General features: G+C 38.1%; 1 pseudogene; it reads left to right on the forward strand.

The window, feature by feature from the left end:
- The first annotated feature begins 306 nt into the window (after positions 1–306).
- LOC103679376 lies at positions 307–1,250 on the forward strand (annotated as a pseudogene).
- The last annotated feature ends 9,037 nt before the right edge of the window (positions 1,251–10,287 follow it).

Genomic DNA, 10,287 nt, shown 5'->3' on the forward strand with positions numbered 1-10,287 from the left:
GGGTGGCTCAGGTGGTTATGCATCTGCCTTGGCTCAGGTTATGATCCCGGGGTCCTGGGATAGAGCCCTCTGTCAGGCTTCCTGCCCAGCGGGGAGCCTGCTTCTCCCTCTCCCTCTGCAGCTCCCCATGGTTGTTCTCTCTCTCTCTCTCCCTCTCTCTCTCTCTCTCTCATAAATACATAAAATATTTTTTAAAAAGTAATACATCTTAAGAATATACAGGAAAATATAAATGAGTATTGACTGTAAACAAAACAACAGTGGTAATGTTTTGTTGATTCAAGTAACAATTTAAAAGGTGTTAAAATGCTTAACCTTTCTAAGCTACCCAGGGAGGGTCCGTACAGCGTTGTGCGTTGCTGCCCTAACTTAAAGGGAAACTTTGATAATGTCGGAGCCCTTGATGTCCTGCAAGTGAAGCAGGTGGATGTCCTCAAATTCCTTGCTGCAGGAACCTACTTAGGTGGCACCAACGTTGACTTCCAAATGGAACAGTCTATCTACAAAAGGAAAAGTGATGGCATCTACATCATAAATCTGAAAAGAACCTGCAAGCTTCTGCCGGCAGCTCATGCCATTGTTACCCTTGGAAACCTGGCTGATGTCAGTGTCATATCATCCAGGAATCCTGGCCAGTGAGCTGTGCTGAAGAAGCTGATGCTACTGGAACCACTCCTATTGCTGGCCGCCTCACTCCTGGAACCTTCACTAACCAGATCCAGGCAGCCTTCTAGGAACCAAGACTTCTGGCGGTTATCAATCCCAGGGCTGACCACCAGCTCCTCACAGAGGTGTATTATGTTAACCTCTGCCTATCCTCACTCTGTGTAGACTCTCCTCTGCACTATGTGGACATTGCCATCCTTTGCAACAACAAGGGAGCTCACTCTGGGTCTGATGTGGTGGATGCTGGCCCGGGATGTTCTGCTCATGAATGGCACCATTTCCTGTGAACACCCATGAGAAGTCATGCCTGATCTCTACTTCTACAGAGATCCTGAAGACATTGAAAAGGAAGCACAAGGCTGTTGCTGAAAAGGTTGTGACCAATTAGGAATTTCAGGGTGAATGGACCGTCGGAGCTCCTGAATTCACTGCTACTCAACCTGAAATCACAGTCTGGTCCGAAGGCGTGCAGATGCCCTCTGTGTCTATTCAGCAGTTCCCTACTGAAGAATGGAGCGCTCAGGTCTGCAGCTCCCACTGCTCAGGCCACTGAATGGGTAGGAACAACCACTGACTGGTCTTAAGCTGCTCTTCCACAAAGGCAAGCAAAACGGAAATAAGGTTGATGGAAAAGAAATGCTTTCTAAAAAAAATAAATAAATAAAATAAAATGCATGACAATGTTATTTTACAAAAGTTGAGGGGGGTAAATTGAATTAAAGTGTTCTAAAGTTCAAGCATAATTAGAGTGGTAAAAGCCACGATTTTTTTTTTAGATTGTAATATGTCAAAATTGTATGTAATCATAGTTATTACTAAGAGAGTAGTAAAAGTAAGTTTAACAATTTAATAGAACAAAATGGAATAATGGTAAAATATTTTATTGTGACAGAGGCAAGAAAGAAAAGGGAATGTAATATGGATTGATTAAAAACAGTGGTAGAGTAGATAAGAATCAAATATGTCAGTGTCAGTAATTATATTAAAAATTAATTAAATTCTCCAATTAAAAGACTAAGTTGCCAAGGAAAACAAAGCCATGTGCTGTATGCTAGTTCACTGTGTGAAGGGACCACATTTTTATGGCTTTGTTGATTACAGGGAGTCAAGTCACAATCCTATCTGTTTCGATGGGGGAAAGAGACACTCACATTTAATGGAGAAAGTTTGGGCGAGGTTCACAAAAGGGAAAGGAGGCAATGAGACCTTGTGGGTGAGGACTTTTGGGCTATTCAGTGTACTATTGTTGCTTCTACATCTGCAACTGATGTGTTGTATGGTGTGCTTCTCTGTTCTACACATGTCAGAGGGGATTCTTTTGATCAGAGTGTTGCATGTACACAAGTGTTAGTGAGACATTCCCTTGTCAGTTACCACCAGTGGGGGTATCTGAGTACACTGCCAGCTGGGGTACTCTTAAAGTCTTACATACACTGATGCTGTCCTGCTGGTTGGCAAATCAGGAGCCTCAGTCACAATAGCCCTGACTTTGGAGATATCACACCTTTGCTCACAGGTATGGTTGGCAAACTCCAAAAAAGCTCAGGAGCCTCCTTGATGAATAAAATTTTTTGGGACTATGTGGGGTATTTGCAGCACTTAATCCCTCTGGAAGTCAGGGAAATAGGGGTTGTTTTGGTTGGTTTTGTTTTGTTTTGTTTTGTTTTGTTTTCAGCCTTCCACCACCAAAAGAAAAGCCTTAAAACTTACCAGACTCTGAGTATGGGTACAGTTTGTATCTTGCTGGGGCACTCCGTGGGGTCATTTATGTTGGGTAACAGGAAAATTATAACTCTGTTAACAGGTTCCAAACCAACAGGCTTGGAAGGCATCCAGCAGGCTGAAATTCTATACTTTCGGGACATCATGATTTTCATGATCCCTTTGAGTTATAAATCTTCGTGATTAATGATTTTGCTGATTGTAGCCTCTGGCAAAGAGAAGCAACTCCTTTGAGTTTAGAACGTGCAACCTCCCTGACACAGTTGCCAGGTGCACTCCTCTGCAAAAGCAGCTCTTAGTTTCTTACTTGGCTCCTGTCAAAATTGAGTATCTGATCTAGGGAGGCTCTGTTACTCTTTTTCTGACATTTTGGGGTGGGCCTTTTGGGTTTAAATCAACCATCTTGTTATTTATTTTCCACTTGTCCCATCTTTCTTGATTCCTTTCTTCTCCCTCTTTTCCTTCTCTTTTGTATGAAGGAAGTATTCTTTATAATTCCATTATTTTTCCTTTGTTGGCTCACTTCCTATAACACTATTTAATGTTATTTTCATGGTTGCTTTAGAGTTTATGTTGTACATCTTTAATTTATTATGGTCTACTTCAAATAATATTATATTACTTTATGTACACTGTAAGAACTTTAAAATACTTCCATTTCTTCTTTCCCAGCTTTGTCCTATTGTTACACATTTTACTGCTGTATATGCTATTTATCTTATTACATTGTTATTCTTCTGGCTATAAGCAGAGTATTATCTTTTAAAGAGATTTATTGGGTAAAGAAAAAACCCGTTTTAACCCATGTTGTTCCCGTAATTGGTGCTCTTTATTCCTTTGTGTAAATCCATGTTCCTGTCTGGTATCATTTCCTTCCACTTAAAGGAAGGACTTCCTCTAACATTTCTTCTGCTGAAGAACTGTCCATGATGAGTTCTTGAAGCTCTCGTATGTATGTGACCATACAATATGGTGGTGAGAATGTAGAGCCACTAAAATGCCCATATACTGCTGGAGGGAATGTGAAAAGGTAGAATCACATTGAAAAACTGACAGTTTTCTGAAAAATTTAACAGACACCTCCCATGTGATCCACCCATTCCACTCTTAGGTGTCTACCCAAGAGAAACAAAACTTTATGTCCAAAGACTCATATACAAATGTTCGTAGTACCTTTGTTTGTAATATCCTAAACTGGAGAAAACCCAAATATTTATGGACAGGGGAGTAGATAAAAAAAAAATTACAGCATATCCACACCAACGAATACTACTCAGCGATAAAAAGAAGTGATTATCGATATACATGACCCTATGGATACATTTCAAAATCATTATTCTGAGTGGAAGAAGTCAGGCAGAGTGTATACAGTATTATGATTCCATGTATATGAAATCGATATACATGACCCTATGGATACATTTCAAAATCATTATTCTGAGTGGAAGAAGTCAGGCAGAGTGTATACAGTATTATGATTCCATGTATATGAAATTCTAGAAATTTCAAACTCACCTACAGTGGCAGGAGGCGGACCAGTGATTGCCTGGGATTAGGAGTTGAGGGAGGGAAAGATTACAAAGAGAAAAAAGGAAACTGTATAGTATAATTGAAAAGTTCAACATCTTGATTGTAGTGATGGTTTTATGGGTGTATATATGTCAAAAATGATCAAATGGTGCAACTTTAATACATAGAGTTTATTGGACTTTTTCAGTGTAAATTGAGATAAAATCTCATCAGTATTCTTTTGGGTAATCTATATTCGGTATTTTCTATACTGTGTTAAACTGCAAAATGAAAGTGTTAACATCTAATACAATTTTTCTAGACCTAATTTGATAATTTCTACTTTTGTCTTTAAATTATTTAATTTTACATAAATGTTGGTAGGTTAAATTTGCTTATGATTTGGGCACACTGGAATTTTTCAGTCTTTGTTTATCCTCAGCTATACTATTAATTTGTGGTTTTCTTCCAAGACCGGAGCTGACTTTGTTCCTTTCTTCTCCAGGGGTAGAGATTCCTCTTTTCCTTGATTCCTTGCTCCTGGATTCTCCTCCAGGGGACACTGGGCAACGTCTGCAGACATTTTTGTGTGTCACACCCTGGAGGGTCCTACTGGCTTCTAACAGGTAGAGGCCAAAATGCTACTAGATATCCTACAGGGCATAACCCAACCCCACAACAGACTTACCCAGCTCACATGTCCATAGTGCCAAGGTTGAGACAAATGTAGATTAATCACTGATTATGTTGAATGGTAGAAAAACAAATGCAAACAAACAAATATAGAAAAAAATCTATTTTAAATGCAAAAATATACAAAAAATAACAAGTTAATCTTGTCTCTTAGTGATAGAATAAAGTCAAAGTTTATAATTTGAGCTACTTTAAGAATTCCTGGGATGCTTGGGTGGCTCAGTCGGTTAAGCTTCTGCCTTTGGCTCAGGTCATGATCCCAGGGTGCTGGAATCAAGTCCCGGATTGGGCTCCCTGCTTAGGGGGGGAGGGGGACAGAGAACCTGCTTCTCCCTCTCCTGGCTGTTCCCCCTGCTTGTGCTCTCTCCCTGTCTGACAAATAAATAAATAAAATCTTTAAAAAAAAAAAAAAGAATTCCACACATTTAGTGTATGGCACCTTAATAAAAAAAGGCTTTTTTATCCCAAATAACAGAGTAACTTCTAAAGAGACTTAGAACAACTCCTAAAAGTGTTGCCAATTAGCAGTTACATTTTTATAAAAAGATGGGACTTGATTACATTTCATAATAATTTAAACAGTGGGAATGTCCTAAAATAGCTAAAATGATGGAAATAATGTGAAATGTTTCTTGTGGCTCCCTGGCCCTTCTTTCAACAAGTATCTTTCAAACCCTATTGTTTTCACTGTTAGTGCAAGAACAAAACAAGTCTGAGGAAAATTATAACATAATAAATAGAGTAAGAATTTACAATACATTGTGTAATATTGTGGTATTTCTCTATTATTTTAAAAACTATGTTTTTAGCATTTAAAAAATCAGCATTTCATGGCTTAGTAAATATTTTTATGAAGATAATGAATCTAGTTACACTACTTAAATTCCGACGTAGTTCTCACTGTACATTTTTTTAAAAATTTGTGTTCTTAAGACAATTAGAATCTTCAGAAGTGTCCTGTATTTGGTTCTCTGACTTTCAGAGTATAAGTTATTTGCCTTTTCACGATTTTGCTATCAATCTGGAATAGTCATTTAGGGGAGTGTCTTAGCGTTAGCTCTGTTGATGTATTCTAAACCCGCTCTAAAGTGGAGACATAAACATGGTAGCACAAGACTAATTTAAGATTAGATATGGGATATCTTTCTAAATGTTGTTTTAGTTTGCCCGGTGGGAAAAGAGTAACTCTGCAGCCTAATCCTGTTAATTAGCTTTTGGCAAACACAGCTACAAACAGTTTAAAAATCCTATCTCACTCTGGTGTATGGAGGTTTAATAAAACACACTGATAGCCATGGCTTGCCCTTACTGTTCTCATTTCAGTCACCCTTCCAACTCATTATTGCCGTGGCTTCCATTCTAGAAAGCAGACAATTAGAGGGAAGGAGGGGCTGAAGGCTATTTTTTAAAGTCTCACTTGAAATATATCTCGAAAGGGCTAACCATATCATAGTAGCTCTAAACACCTTAAATCAATTTATGATTTCCATATATTGTGGAATCTGAGGTGGCTTCATGAAAATAATTTCCAATTCTTACTTCCCAGTCATGGCTTCAGGAAGGGGCGGGAAGCTTTTACAATCTAATCAGGAGAGAAAATGAATGCACCAGACAATGAGGCAGGCGTTGCTTAAATTGAACCTAGTTCTTACAGTCCTCAGCAAGGAGCATTGTCCCTCAGTGTGTTTCACCCAGAGGAATAGCTGACAGAAAACACCACAAAGGAAGAAACACAGGAAGAGACAAGCCCAGGAGTCTATTGTAGCTGTGAAAAGAACATCAGGGAGTCCAGTTCCCATGGGCTTTGTCTGTGTTCCGTAATTATTTTTAGGCAGCAAAGAAAAGATTTTGCTTTGGGGATTTGGATGAATATCTTTAAAGGAAGAGAGTATATACAAGTTGTAAATAAAAGCAGAAGGCCTCTGGTAATAGGGTCAACGGCCTCAAAATAATAGGACAATCGCCAATGTGTTGTGGGCAGCAAATTTTCCATGACAGTTTTTCCTTATTTATATTTTTGTACCATTAAAGTGGGTTAGAAATAACCTTGCACGTGAATTTCTGTAGCCAACCATACCCCCAGTGTTTCAGTCTTCCTCTTTTCTCTTCCTGTTTTCTGTTCTCATTGTTTCCTAGTTTATTTTGGGGTCTTCTGGATTCTAACATTAATTGAGAACTTCCTATCCATTAGACATTGTATTAAGCACTTAAAAAATGTTTTTATCCTTTAATTCCAAACAATCTCATGGGACGCTGCTATTACACACCGCATAGTCGTGAAAAATGAAGCTTCCAAGCTTAAATAATGACTCAGATGTTCGGCCAGTAAGTGACAGAGTTAGAGTGGAGATCTGCCTAGTCGTTTCCCTGTCAGTTACCCCTTCTATAGTACTCTCTCTCCATAATGTCTTTCCTTTGAATAAAGGCAAGCAATATTGCCCGGGTCACAGGGCTCATATGTATATTTGTGAGTTCCCACGCTGAACTTGATCTTTGAACCTCCTAAATTTCTTTCATGTCAAAAGCAACTTAAAGAGGAAAGTGGAAAATTTAATTGTGCGTGCCTATCTTGCAAAACATGATAAAATGTTACCACTATTTTTGTTATAAACATGATTTAAATTTTGTATATCTTAAATTGCTTCGTTTTAAATTTAAAAGCAGTAAAAAAAATTTAAAAGCAGTGATTGACATTGTGACATCAAGGGGAAACTGAGATTGCTTTAGATGTATTCTAAATTCTATTTCATAATGGCTTCCATATCCAAGAGAAATACCACCCCTGAAACCAATGCAGATACCAGCTGAGAGGGTGGAAGGGTCATTTTGTGCTCATCCTATTGAACATCTGTCAAATTCTGAAGTGATACAGTTACTGGAATCTGATATTGCCCTATATTAATAACTGAGGATGCTACAGACTAATAAGTTAGAGACAGATGTGTGGATGTCTGGGATGTCTGGGGGAAATAAATATGTTTGGTTCAACACACATTTTCTGAATGGCAAATATGCTGCTTGTTCTTTGTCTAGGGAATTTTACGAACTATTGTAACTTATAAATAAATCATAGCGTGAGTTTATGAATGATATTTATATATTTTAATTATATATTTTATAATTATATATTACCATATGTTATTATTACATACTGTGATAACAATATGCTCGGCTATTGATTACTACTTGTCTTTTTTGTAACACAGTCACGTGGTAACAGCCACCCTAACTCTACATTAGAATGGACTAAGCTTCTTGGAGAAAGGAATCCTAACTATGCAAGGCCTAGTAATTTTGTTCCAGAATTTTATCTCTGAACTTTTATTAATGGTTAAAATATCTTCAGATTTAGATAACCCAGAAACCTGGGATGTAACCAGGAAGTGCTATCTTAGCACATTGTTTGCTAATGTCTGCTGTTAACTCTGTATTTAAAAGAATGCTATTATGGGTAAATAAAAGTCGAGATAAATCCTGTTACTCATTCCTTTATCACACATTGAAAAAAGATTTCGATACTGCATTAAGCAGCTGCATGTGACAGTCACATATAGGATTAAATAGTGTAGGTGATGGTCCAGTAATCTGAAATAGTTTAGGTAAAGAGGAGGAATTGTTTCAAGGGTAAGATCATTTATGTTGTTGAAAGGAGGGCAAACTTGCAACTGGACCTCAGAAACTATAGGAGCAAAGAAAAAACTCTCAACATCTCGTATATTGGCTGTATTCTTTCCTGCAGCAGAGCACCTTCCAGCAGTGACAGGGAACATGGCTTCCACCACCTCTTCATCTCAGCTGCATGAGGCCTCTACCACCACACAGGGATTGATCCATGCCCAACTGACACAGAGAATGACACGGACTCAGCAGCTTAGGTCACGTGCCCACCCCTAGCCGAAGTCGCTGTGGCCATGAGACCATGTGACCTGTGCTCTTAGCCCAGGTAAGTACAGTGCCTCAGGTGAGCACAATAGATACCTATCACTCACTGATAGACCACGTGCCAGGTACAGTTCTAAGAAATATACATATATGATAATGGACTTAATCTTACAACCCTCTGAGGTGGGCCTTGTTGTCATTATACTCATTTTGCAAATGAGAAAACTGAAGCATAGAGAGTTTAAGTAACTTGCGCAAAGTTTGAGTAACTTGTACAACTAAGTGGTATAGCGGAATTCCAAACCCAGGCAATTTCTGAGCTCTGGTCCCATTTGAAAGTGAACGGAGATGAGGGCATTTGAGATCCTTCAGTAAACTGTAGTCTTCCCCTATTTTACAGTGACACTGGTGGAGGGGTTCTTTCCTAGCTCTTCATTTTACTGATTAGTCAGACTTCCAAATGTGTGCTGGCCCTAGGTTTTGTCCCCTGTCTTCAGTGCTCCTCCTGTTAAACTCACAACGTCCAAGCTCCTAGGGCCAGGCAGATGTCCTCAGGGCAATTACTGGCTTCAGAGCCTGGAAGCTTTTGTGAATTATACTTTCTTACCATCTTTGGTCTCTTCTTTTCCAGTCCAGATGTACATTTAAATAAATTTTATGATAGTCTATTCAGCATAAAATTTCGCCTTTATGAGTAGTAATTGCCTGAAAAATGAAGTCCTATTATAAATTATATGTGTAAATAATAACAGTTTTTGTTCATTGACGGTGAACACTTAGTAAAAGTTGATGCCTATTGTGTTACGTAATGATAGGCACAGGAAATATCTCATTCTTAGCAGAAATGGTAACTTGAAAAGAAATCACATAAAAACTCCATAATGCTAGTATTCATCAATTTGTAGATTTGCAAACTATTTAGTGATTATAAATGTCCTCTAAGGAGTCTTCTAAAGAATTTAAATATAGGGGCGGCATTTTTTTTTTTTTTTTACCCTAGTATACCATTCATCTATATTCTAAAATTTGCCAGGGCATACCAATATATGTTTTTGAATTTAGAATTTGTCCAAGTATGTTGAAGATGGGTAGTTTGCATCTGATTTTTTTGAAGATGAGTAAATTAGGAGATGAAGAGGATGGACGGATAAAGCATTCTTTTAATAAGTTGGAAATACATAAAAATGCTAGTTATTTGAGAAACTCTGAAAGTCAATTTATCACGGGTACATTATAAATAAATAGAAACAATTGTTTGTCAGTCATGGACTGACTCATAGTTCTTTTGGCTATAATGCAACTGGTATTAGTGTCTGAGAGAAGTATGTTCTCTTCCATTTTCATAAACATGATGGAGTATATTGATAGACTAATGCTTCTGAAAAACAACTGTATCTTTTATATATAATATGAAAAATATCTTCTGAATGTATCTGTATGTTTGCAAGAAAAGAAGGAGTACTAAGGCCAGGGCCTGAGTGAAAGTGGGAACACAGAGAGGTTTTGAAATTATTTTTTTTTCCGAACTGAGTGAGCATAAACACGTTTTCATATACTTTGTAGAGTTTTATGATAGAAGTCATCAGACTCTCCTCCCTCAATAATTCTCACACTCCAAAAGGGCCATAGCCCAAAGATGAGGGAAAACTAGAAATAACCCCATTCTGCCACAAAGAACTTCAAGGGAAATGCCTTCATTGTCTTATTTCTCCTGAGCAGAAGGAAGAAAAATATTCCCTTGAGAACACGTAATGATAAACCTGTCTTCTCAGAGGATGACAACCTGAATTCACACTCCCCCAGTGGCACACACAC

This window comes from Ursus maritimus, unplaced genomic scaffold (genome assembly GCF_017311325.1).
Source record: "Ursus maritimus isolate PB19 unplaced genomic scaffold, ASM1731132v1 scaffold_28, whole genome shotgun sequence".
NCBI classification, from domain to species: domain Eukaryota; kingdom Metazoa; phylum Chordata; class Mammalia; order Carnivora; family Ursidae; genus Ursus; species Ursus maritimus.